The following is a 10,176-nucleotide window of genomic DNA, read 5'->3' as shown; positions in this document are numbered from 1 at the left end:
TCAAACTTCGGGTCTCGCTTGTGGGGACGCACTCGTCCTCTGTGGTTCGCTTTCCCGCATTGCACCCCCTACTGTGGTTTGTTTCCCCGCAACGCACTCCCTTTAGTTGGGTTACTTTAAATAACAGGGGAGGGCACTCGCGTCGCAACGACACCAGCGCCACGGATGGCGTGTTTTGCCGCTCGCGCGCGGGGTAAGACGGGTTCTCTTCTGCCATCAATGACAGCATTTCTTCGATGAGATCAGTTCAGAACTAATCGTTTCATACAATATTCCAAGTTTTCCTACTCATTACATTGCTTCCTCTGTGACTTTGGCATAACTGTGAAACTTTGTCCACTGCAACTAATGTTACTCAGACGCCCTCATGAGAGACAACTGATTTCCCATGAGAAAGTCCAAAAGATAATTTTTGTTTTGCAAATGAAAGAACCTACTCTCTGAGAATGCATTTCAAGAGGATTACATTTAAAAGCGCGAAGCAAATCTTATTTGTAGATAGATGGAGATCTCACGGTCCTTTCGAAATGGATGTATTCACAGGTCTGATAACAGTTTCTAGGCTTTGCAAGAGTTAAAAAGCAAAGCTGGAGTGGAGACATCTAACCGCTATATCTTGTGAGAATATTTCATTGCTCACATCCTTTCCGGCTACCACTTCCGTCCGCAACCGCAAATGATAGATTGGTTTGGTTTGTTGGGGTTTAACGTCCCAAAGCGACTAAGACTATGCATGAGAGCCGCCGTAGTGGAGGGCTCCGGATATTTCGACCACCTGGGGTTCTTTAACGTGCACTGACATCGCACAGCACACGGGCCTCTAGAGACCCATACTGAAAGGAGAGGTGAGCACTATATTGGGACACGGGTTTCTTCAATTGATCAAAGTTGTAATTCATGCACCGTGGGGTTGCGTTTCGATAAACGTAAGCAACTTATGCTTGTGCAGAGGAATCCGTGCATTTATCGCATCCGCAAGCACAGTCGCCACTGATTCATCCCGAGCACAAACTCCCTACAGGGCGTCAGTGCAGCTCAAGGTGACGTTGCAGCAGATATCAGCATTGCAAACTTGCTATATATGGACAGGGAAACGCCGTAAGACTCGCAACCCTACGCACACACGCCAGCAGCTCAAGAAATCTTCGCCGTCATTCGATATCTTTCAATTTCCTGTACCCAATATAGATAGCTTGTCGAGATAATCACAACGGAGAAGAGGGCGGAAAAGATAGAATGCCGACGAAGCTGCGAAAGATAAGGGTCACTGATGCAGCGTTTATCTCAGCGTTATGGACATTTGCTCTCTTCCAAACGTGAATGATAGCGGGTAAAGTGTCAGACTGTATTTTTTTTTATTCGAGCTGTTTGCCATTAGGCATAATGAAAAAGGGAAAGAAAGTTATAAAGAGGAGTGCAAACAAGCTTCGCTTAAAAAGCGGCAAAAGTTGGCGATAAAGCGATTATCTTGAGTCCACTTGCGATAGTCGTCTGCAAACTGTGTTTATCCTGTTCTGAGTCACTCTTGTTCTTTTCGTACCGGCTCTAACTGCGAGGCACATTCACGCGAGATGTCTCCGTTTACGACAGACTGCAGACCTTTCCAGGCGTGAGGGTAAGCACGAATTTTTCTTGCTCGGTGGATTCGGTGAGAGATGTTCGCGGGAAGCCGGCAGTTAACGCTGGTGGTGTCCACGATGGAAACTGGAACTTTCAGAACTCCCAGTCTTGAAGCCTAAAATGAGATCACTGCCGCGACCCGCATTGCAGCAATGCGAAAGCAAAACGTCGACATCCGTGGCTGTTCTGACGTCCATGTACTATATCGACGCCCATAGCTATTTTGGCGTCTAAATCTACGCGTTTAATTAATTAACTACACCTCATCAACCAAATTTTTTTCCCGCGGCAGCATTTTATCGCACGCTATCTGTCACAATCACACATTCATATTCAGAGAACGACGTAATCGTGCGGACACTTTTTCTGATGCGACAGGGCCATATAATGCCTCATATTAAATTTCTTTTTTTTATTTTTTCACGCCGGCTATTTCGGCTATAATAGCGGGGTGCATGACTGCGGAAAAGTTCTGAGGCTAGAATTGCATTGTCATTGATACCACATTTTGAGGAGCGGCAAATCTAAGATGGACAAGTTAATGGCCTACAGTTAATTAAGCTATTATTCGTTTAAAGCCTACATAAAAGAAAAGTAGAAGCCATGTGTGCATGACAAAAACTTTATAAAGAAAAACACGGCGTAATAGAAGGGAATTCTCACCGTGGCAGGCACACAGCTGTTGTCTGGTAGTCATTATTATTATGCTCTTAAGTTCAAGTATTATGACGGGACCAGTTTTGTTTTACCTCGCACAGTACCGGCAGCCGAGATCTGAAGGCAAGTAGGAACAAATTTCAAATGGGTAATTGATTTGCCAGTGGGAACGAATGCGTAATTGAGTAGCAGGCTCAAAGCGCCGTGAAAGTGCTTCGTTTCGATTGGGTTTTGAAACTCTTCTGGCAAGTCAACGGTGACTTCATAATGCGCGTAACGTGGTCTGAGCGTAAACGCTCTTGCGTGTATATAAAAAAAAAAAACAGGCTGTGGTTTAGCTCTGGTTAAACCTGGAGCGACTCCAGAGCTTCGCCGATCCGCTGGCAGCAGCAGCTGCTCCGCGCCACGTGACCAACCGGCTCAAAATGCTCAAGGCCACGGCGCCGCCACGGAGCTCAAAAGGTGCCACGCTGAAGGCTCGAAGAGCTGGCGTAGTGTAGCTCTCGCTACAAAATATCCTTGGTTCAAAAGAAAACGTTGCCCCCCCCGCCCCCCCCCCCCCTCCCACCCCTACCCATATCCACCGTGTAAGAAGTAGCTTACACCGTGCCCATATCTTTCTTTATGCACACGACAGGCTGTCACAAGCTGCCTCACACATCGCAAAAGTCACGGGAGGGTCCCCGTTTCTCCGAACGTGTTCCAAGTTCCAACAGGATTCTCGGGGGCAATGACCGGCCAGTCCGCGTCCTTGAATGGCTCGCGGCGAAACCCAACTGAAGGGATAAAAATGCGGGCCAGTACGCTCTGTGAGAGAACTTTTTTCGCCGCTCTTCCCTGAAGAACATTTCACAGCTAAGGCCAGCTGTAAGGCCTGAGGCAGCAGCATGTGCCACCTGTCACGGACAATGCGGCGGCGCGCTCTCCCTCTTTCCCTACTTCTTTCTCCCCTCCCCTAACCCCTTTCTATGACACGCAGGCAGTGGGCATGGTGCCAACACACCAGTAAACAGGCCCGTGTCACTCCCCCTTTTGTTGTTGTTGTTCACCTCATAGGGTGGCGCATACCCACAGAGGGGGATCGGCCAAGAAGAGGGGTGCATAGAGAGTTTTTGGGATTTTTTTTTCATCCTTCCCCTCATTCGCAGACGAAGAAGAAGAAGCTCTGGGGCGATCCGGTTTCTCGCGTGTCACTCTCGCGGCAGCACGCCAAGTGAAAGGCAAGCTTTTCCAGTCCTCGTCATCTCGAACGCCCGCCGCTGCCGACTGACTCACCGACTGCGGACCGACCACAGGACTAAAACACTGTGAGAGAACTTTTTCGCCACTCTTCCCTGGAGAACATTTTAGCACTTGTTTAAACATTGATCGCCTGAAGTATTTTTTTTTTCAGTGAGTTTTTAGTGTAACTCATTGCTCGTACTTACTGATTGGACCATCGCTTAATCACTGTATATGCCAACAGTCGGGATCATTTTTTTTCCAGCCGTCTTCTGTCGTGAACTTGTTACTATAGTATTTGGAGATCTCGTTGTTATTAGTGTCGTTACAAATACTCGCTATAAATATCCAGTTGTTTTTGTTACAGAAGTGACTGTCGTGAACTTATTCCTCAATACTGCATCGACACACGTGTTTAGCAGGTTGACAGGCCCAACTTTTAACTCCGTCCTCAAACCTCGTTAGAAGGACGGCGGGTAACAGTAAATGGGGTCCTGTGCCCCTGCTCACCGTAAAGGCGGAGGTTTGTGATACAGGCCAAGCTTAATTATTTCGCTGTAGCTTTCCTGTGTCGTGAGCGTAACGCATTCGTGAGCGTAGCGCAGTAGTTTGCGTAATGCTGTCGAGGTTACTTTAGCAATGTGCGCGTTCCCTCTGAGGTCAAACTTTATTTGACAGTATTACACCAGTAATAAAGTATGGAAAATCATCAGGTCGGTAATTCTTCTTAAAGTTATACTGATTTAGTCGTGTTTGTCTTTATTTGCCATTTTTTGCACCAGTCGGTTTAGCTTGTCCAGTGAATTAAGAGAAATACGATCTTCTTTGCTGTTAATTCTCTTGCAAATTATGCGGTCAGTGGCGAAAGTTTAATGTTGGAATGAATATTCTTGACATTATCATTAATGGAAATTACAAAAAAGCGGCCCCAGAATGAACCACTTGGAAAAACCTGATTTGACAGGCACAGGCAAAGATATTCTTCGGATATTATAGAGGGTACTGCGATATCTCCTTTTTTGTGTTTAGCATAGTTTTGTCTTCTTCCAGTCGTCGGGTATTTTTGTTAAAGATGATGACAAGAGGGATTTACAAAATATCAAACCTAATTATTTGAATCAATAAACTCTGGCTTTGTTATCTACATCCACTGATTTTGCGTCAGGTATGGGTAACAACCGAGCGATGAGATGCTGAGGCTATCGTGCGTAAATATTGCACTTTTTCTGACCTAATAAATAAATTCCTTCCGCTCGATGCAATAAACGCGATCGAGCTTATACGCACTTTGCCCTTGGCGCTACTGTTACCGCGCCTGTCCTTATCCATAACCCTTCCCTTGTTAGACCACAATGCGAAACCCACAGTGTTCTCACAGCAGTTATCAAAGTCGTCTCCAAAGAAGCTCCGACGGTATTGCCACAGTGTCTGCCACAGTATTGGTATTGCCACAGTGTATTGCCACAGTGCCACAAATGATATGGCACAGCGGCTAGCAAGGTGCACACAGTATAGGATTTCCATTGAAATACGAAAGTTCTTTCGAGGGACGTTTCGCATGCAAGATTTCACACATGCTACTAAAGTTGGCCAGAAGCAGTTCGCATTGGTATCATTGCAAAACATGCTACATATCACATTGAATGTCCGCAATATGAAATAATTTTTTTGTTTGTGCGGACATATCTATTGGCTTTTGCACGACCAATAAGCATGTAAGTGCGAAATATTTGCTGGCCTGCTTGAGAAAAGTTGCGTTAAATACTCTTGCGTACTGCGCGCCGGTATACCGGACTGTAATTTCCGCATCGCCCAGTAATGCAGGTACCTCGCACGCAATGCCTTGTAATCTACCATTTTTTCCTGCTTTTCAGATGAATTCGCCGCCTCGAGGCAGAAGGTACAGGTTGTCGGGTTTCAACTACATTTTGCCATCGTGTGCCATCACCTTCAAGGAGAGTCTGCCTGAGACTATAGTGTGCAAGCTCTGTGGCGTCATCCCATCACGGCTGCTCTTCCTGCCATGCAGCCACAGAGTGTGTGAGTTTTGTAAGACACTGCTATTGAGAAGTGGCCAAGAATGTCCTCTAGATGGAGTGAGATTCAGGGAATGCGATGTCGTAAAAACTGAATGCTCGCTAAGAGAACTGGCTGAACGAGAAGTGTACTGCCCGAACGACACCGGGAGCCGTGCTGGATGCGCTTTCGGTGGAAAGCTCCTCCACCTCGCGAGGCACCTTTGGCGGGACTGTATGCTCGCCCCAGCGCAGTGTCTTCGGTGCGGAGAAGGCTTCCAGCGAAGGTATATAATTGACCACCACTCGAGATGCGAAGCCAACAATTAGACAAGGTAAGACGCCACCATGTTTAACGATAGAGAGAATTTCCTTTGAGAACCTGTGGCACTAGCATTCGAACAATAGTTCTTCTCGAGAGCTCAGAGAAAAGAAGAGAAAAGCATTGCAAGAGAGAGCGAAAACTTTCATTCAGAAGATTAATTCGCAGGAGTCGGGTGGTCGGGGCCTCCAGTCCAGGATTGGGCGAGTTCATTATTGAAAGCCATGCAAAGAACTAAGAAAGAGGGGTTATGCCTAGTTCATTTTCTAGAAGTTGAAACGAGGGATTATGGGTGCACATTGTTATTGGCTGAATTTTATCTCGTAACTATCTGGTGAATAGCCCAAGCTGATCTGTGATTCGATATTTCCAGGGAAGAAAATCCCGAATTAAAAAGTAATCATACTGCATGACGACGAGGACTGGCTCACTAACGCTCACTAGTGTTTTGACCAACTTGTTCATAAATTAATAAAGTCTACTATTAGCAGATGCCTCGGAAATATGATCTAATAGTAAAGTCACGTCGGGAAAACACATGTGTGCTCGGTCATAAAATTCGGTCATCGTCTGCAGCGAAGTGACGTCACCAGACCGGATTATTCCCATTGGCTGGAAGGAGCTGACGTCACTAGAGCGGAAGGGATGTCATTTTCTTTAAATCAATAATGGTCTTAAAATGCTATCGCAATGCCACCATACACACCAGAGTTATAGGTGTGCCTGTGAATTTTTTTAAATGGACAACTTTCAAAATTGCGGGAAAGCTGACTTACAGGAAGATGTCCAACCAAAAACCCTCGTTCACAGACACGTTTTCGCTTCCTGCAATGCTGCATGAAGGGTTTAGCGCGAGGGGAGATGAGTCAGCAGCCCTTCACTGCGTCCTTCTTCCAAAAGGTGTGCGGGGCGCCCCCCAAATTTGCGTGAACCTGAAGCCCCGCCGGACATTGCCAGCTTTCGAGGTAGAGTATAAGGGAAAGTTGTCCAAAGGTTGCAATGATGCATTCCCTTGACGAGTACCTGTCTCGACCCGGTCCTCTCGTTCGCGCCTCGGCTCTATTGTGTCCTTTCAACAATTTCCCTCCCACGCAGATAAAGGGACGTCTCTCCTCTCCCTTTTCGAAGAATGCGAGATTGCCGTCTGCGTACGAGGGTTTTTGGTTGGAAAATTGTAGTGTTGTAGGCGTTACCGAAAAAAAGTAACTAAATACGTTACTCGTTACGCTATAACAAAAAGAACGCGTTACCGCCCTACGTTACCTACAAAAAAGGTAACGCGTTACCGTTACCGAAAAAAAGTATCGCACGTTACTTTGCCGTTACTCTATGACCATAAATTTTAATCAGTGTGTCTTCGCTGTAAGAACTCAAGATAACAATTTTATAAAGCTCATACTTCATATAATTTCAACTTCACGAAGAAAACAGCTGAACTCAACAAATGTACAGGAATTCTGGTGTGCTTCTGCTTACGAGAATTACGCGGAAATCGTGTAGCAATAAAGAAATGCTTAAATGTCATTGTTCCGGAAAAAATAAATTTGCGCACCAAAAGAATTTTTTTTTACTTGAACCTGCATAATTATCGCAAAAATGAGAGTGTTTACGTCAAGGTCTTCAAGGTCAGCTTCGCTCGCAATAACCAGAAACGTAGCCGCAGTTGCAGATAGAAACAGCCGGTTGACTGCAATCCCCTTTTCTGTGCTGTACCATTGTACTCTTTCGACGACTCTCTTGGGGCCATCTTGAAGTGAACTGGCGACATTCCTGAGTTTGCTCAGAAGAGGGAACTGCTTTCACAAAGAAGGCGAGAGTGTCGCCTGTGAAAGAGACCTTTTGGTTGGAAAACAAGCTTACCCAGAAACTGATTGACAGATTTCTGCAAATGGTCCATTGGTGGCTCGGCATGCGTCCACTCTTTAATGAGTGGTTTGGGGATGGAGACAAGTGTTTGATTCCGTGTTCGTTCTTTTTTTTTTTAGTTGAGTGCGTCGTCAAGGGCAGGTGTTTTTTGGCATGCATGCGAGCCGCAACACGGGTCCTCGAGAACACCTGTAGATTTTGTTTATTTGCAAAATCATTTTCGGCGTTTTTTTTTTGAAAAAGAGGCGGAGGCGGACAATTGCAATAAAAAGTAACTAGTAACCTGACACCTCACGTTACCGAAAAATGTTAACGTAAGTACGTTACCCGTCACAGTTCCGAAATGGTAACGAGTACGTTACTAAGTTACCGGAAAAAATAACACGGTTACCGGTAAAGCCGTTACCGACAAAACTGGAAAATTGTAGAGGGCGCTCGTTATTCTGCAAGTTGTCACTTTCGCAGGGACTGCTCAGGTGCTTTTGGTCCCGTAACTGCAGCTGATAGCAAAAGTTAAATTATTTTTATAGAATGTAGCATTGACAAGAGTATCTAACGTATAACTTGCTTTTCTCTTTTAAACGCAGTGCAAGTAAATCGATGAGCGGCGGAGCCAGCCAGGGGCAAAACGTCCTTTCGACTCTCATTCGAGCGGGCTCGAAGGACGCCGTCCGCTGGGTTCGGAAAGAGTGGAGCAAAGTGACGTCACTGAACGCGAAGCCGAGGAGCATTTCTCATTCCCAGAATTTGTGGAACCGTCTGAAAAGCGGAGGTTTTCTTGACAGCATGGAAAAGGGGCTAAATGAAAGGAACTAAGTGAGGGGGAACGGCAGTAACTATAGGGCAGAAAATTACCTCACGGGGGACGAGGTCACAGGCACGTGAAAACGAATTCGCATATCTCACACCACCTGAACCTTATGTTCTGAAGGCGAGATAGATTTAGCCCACGTTTCCTGATTATTCAAGGGGCAATATCGCCGTCATTTTGATGCCTTAACTTAGCATTTTGAACTCATATTTTAATACTTGGCATGATAAGTAAGGGTCAGTGTCTTTTAGCAGTGCAGATAATAATAGCGTGAATTGCTCCTGATTTATGTGATTTGTTGCTCCTGAAAATAAAAGCAAAGGAGGGGCTGCGCTGTTCCCCGCTTTTGTCCAGTGTTTACATGATTGCAAGAAATAATATTATTGTAATCTTTATGTACAAAACGTTTGGACACATTCATTAAAACTATACATAGCTTGCACCGACGTCACATCCGGTGGCCGTCGGCTGCTAGTCCGCCATGCTGCCGAACCACTGCCAGACCGCCTCTAGCTTTCTACTGCCTATGTTAGCTCGCAACGTGTCGGTTCTCGTCCATCCGTAGATTCGGTATGGTTTTGTGTGCCACCCTTGGCTGCTACGACCGTAGCGGCAGCTCCAGGCGAAAGAAGAAGCCGTTTAACACGAACTTCATCTGCATTCGTAAGATAATCGTAGGCATGCAAGTGCGAGCGCTCCATGACACAGTACGAATCTGCGCGAGCTGTGGCTGGCTCGCGCGATGATTTGGACCCCGACAACCCAAATTTAATTGTGTACGGAGTGCACTTTGTGACAGGTAAGAGGCTTTTGTCGTCAACTTAATGTTTACGATGTAGCGAACCACGACGGCCGCGCCTGATACCGCCTAGGCCGATCGCTGCCGGAGCGCCGACGACGACGAAGCGTCGCTGAAAGACGAAGTGCCGCCGCGCTGCACGAGATCGCTTGGGTTGGACTGGCCGTCCTCTGCGCTGCCCGCCGTTCTGCTCGCCGTTTTGTGTCGCCCGCTGTGAACACCACGCCTTGTACCAGTTGTGCAGAAACCCCCTTTCAACGAAAACGTGGGAAGCAATGGCTACACTCTTGAATGTTGCTGTTTTGATTGACGCCATCCAATTTGTCTGAAAACACAAACCCAGACTGGGTCCCGTGTCGCTGCATCCTAGCTACAGCACTAGGCAAGCCTTTCGGATCGCCACGACCGCAGCGAGCAATGACGGCAAAGAAAGCGGCGTGCCGAGGCCGAGCTTTTCGTCTCGTTGCTTGCGCATCGCAGACAGGCTTCACACCCACCTGCTGTAGAAATCATTGTGTGGCCCCATTGATTTCAAGGCTTTCATTTCTTCCAACTTCACAAAGCTGGAAGGAGTACACGATATCCCCCGTGGGCCACTTTGAGGAACACATAAACGCCCATCGTCGCGTCGACTCCCGGTCGCAGCGTGTACGGATCTGTATCGTCGCAAATTTTCACTTTGTCTGCGTAGCGTACACGCGCCGATCGAATAAATTCAGACCAGTAGCCTGCACTGAAAGGTTCATTCGTCTGTGGAGTAGGCATCGCACTCGAAAGATAAGAAAATAATCCAAAGTGCCCGAGGAGTGGTCCGGCATCCCAGGGCAGACGGGCGGGGACGGCCGAATGGTTCGGCAGCATGGCC

The 10,176-nt window shown here is 46.8% G+C and overlaps 1 pseudogene across 1 annotated transcript; it reads left to right on the top strand.

The window, feature by feature from the left end:
* Positions 1-3,256: 3,256 nt before the first annotated feature.
* LOC149336417 (TNF receptor-associated factor 6-like) lies at positions 3,257-8,501 on the top strand (annotated as a pseudogene). Its single transcript, XR_016284565.1, has 3 exons — positions 3,257-3,584; positions 5,373-5,848; positions 8,289-8,501. The product of XR_016284565.1 is annotated as a TNF receptor-associated factor 6-like (transcript).
* Positions 8,502-10,176: the final 1,675 nt, after the last annotated feature.

Source organism: Amblyomma mixtum, chromosome 7 (assembly GCF_055824585.1).
Source record: "Amblyomma mixtum isolate Tamu chromosome 7, ASM5582458v1, whole genome shotgun sequence".
Lineage (NCBI taxonomy): Eukaryota > Metazoa > Arthropoda > Arachnida > Ixodida > Ixodidae > Amblyomma > Amblyomma mixtum.
Note: the sequence above shows the minus strand (reverse complement) of the source record. Positions and strands in the feature narration are given on the sequence as shown.